The sequence below is a fragment of the Fistularia commersonii genome, chromosome 12, assembly GCF_037954325.1.
Source record: "Fistularia commersonii isolate RoL2024-O1a breed Wild chromosome 12, RoL_Fcom_v1.0, whole genome shotgun sequence".
Classification (NCBI taxonomy): domain Eukaryota; kingdom Metazoa; phylum Chordata; class Actinopteri; order Syngnathiformes; family Fistulariidae; genus Fistularia; species Fistularia commersonii.
Window position 1 is genome coordinate 11,717,782 of NC_141295.1, and position 1,989 is coordinate 11,719,770.

The window sequence follows — 1,989 nt, forward strand, 5'->3', positions numbered from 1 at the left end:
GACCTCAATAATATGACGGTATAATACGATGGCACACTTCCAAAAGTGAGCAGAAACTAAAGAATACTGTTTGGTGAAAAATGTGTCAGGGAAATTCCTTTGTGACTCACACTGTCATCTCGTTCTGAATCCCCGTCGGTGCAGGGTTTGGTAACGTCAGCCAGGCTTTTTTGTGCTCCGTCTCACCCTGTATGAGTGTCTTGGGATGGCTGGATGCTGGGAGAAGGAAAGTGGGCGACAGATTTCGACCCCTGCACCGAATACCAAGATGAAGGCTGGTTGATGACATTGAGTCACCTTTGCTTTCTTTTTAATATTCCCCATCATAACTCCAGCTGTCTCTAGATCCTACCCATGTCGCTCGCAATTCATACATAGCCTGCGTGTGATTCTTTTTATTTATCCCCCCCATTATTGCCTTTGCTTTGTGAGACCCAAAATACATTCCGTTTCACCTCTAAGTAACAATGAAATGCAACGTAGCCGTGGATGTCATTTTACATGCTAAGGGCCAGAGTTGCATCATTCATACTGTATTTCATATGATGCAATTTGCTCCACAGATAAGCAATGATTAAAAAAAATAAGTCGGAAAATACGGTATCGGAGGGAAAAATATGGTTGGAAATTATGACCGGTCGACCACAGTGCAAGATTTATGCACGCAACTAATGTGTAATATAAAAATAGAAGTAATGTGTCATATCATCTGATGACTAGAAAATGGTTGTGAGTTTTTTGAAGAGCATTTATTTCTGTCAATACTTGCCTTATCTTTTGTTTACAGTCATGACTTGCCAAGTTTGACTGATGGCTTGCGCACTGAAAACAAAGCTGAGAACACGTGCAAGCACTGGAATCCTGGCTTTACTCAAAACCCTTCTACGACCGCCTTTGCACTGCTCAGTTCGACTGACACAATTCATATATTTTGCTCTTATGCGCTTCTGATAAGATTTGTGTCTTGAGCATCGAGGCAGGAAACATTTACATGGTATAAGATATTCTAATATCCATTTGGAGCTTCACATGCAGTATTTGTGGAAATAAATCCAATGTGAATAAAATATCTGACATGCTGTTTATGCAGACAGATGGTATGTGCCAAGTCTCTGCAAGTCGACCACAGAAGTGATGCAGTAGGGATTGTTAATGCATATACCTGGAGCTCAATAGGGGTTATTTTCTTTGTTCTTCAACATAAATAGTCAGTCAACATTTTGCACAGCTCCTCCAAATGCTTCCCAAAGCTGTAGTCTGTCTTATCATCTGTGCTTGCATCAATGCCGTAACACTGTCGGCTTGACTTCCATATTCAAAAGACAATGTGCTATATGTGTGGTGGGATAGTAATCTCTCTTTCACTCTGTATTGTGAATTTTTTCAGGGTTTTTTTCCAGTAAGGTCTCATTTTTGGTTGACGCTAGATATCATTTTTTTAACCATTCTAGCTCATCTGCTGCATGTCTACAGTCATCTATATCATTCCCACATCTACACACGTACATAGAGATTTGATGTTTATTTCACTAGCTTTCAAAGGTTTGGAAAGATATATAAGTTCTGTTTTTTTTTATCTTTTTTTATGAAATTGCACAAATGAGACGTGGAGAAGGGAGGGGGTTATTACACTTATTGATGCATTTTTAATCAAAGAATAATTCTTTTGTAGTCTGACATTTTTAGCTGTGTCGGGGATGACAGCGGCACACGCTTTTCTCCAAAATAATACCTTGGTCTTTATTGTAAGCAAAGCTGAAAGTCCAGCATTTGTGGTAGCAAAGGTTATAAGGGGCAGCCCCGCTGAAAAATGAACATTCGTTAAAATGACACTTGTGACCAAATGTAAATGTTATACACAAATTAGCTGATTACACTTGAGTTTACTCACGATACAGGGGAAGTGAAAAACCAACACTTTCAAACTAAGCTGTAGGCCTCGCCATGAGCTTACTGTTGTTTCAATTTACAGATGAAAACACAGTTTCC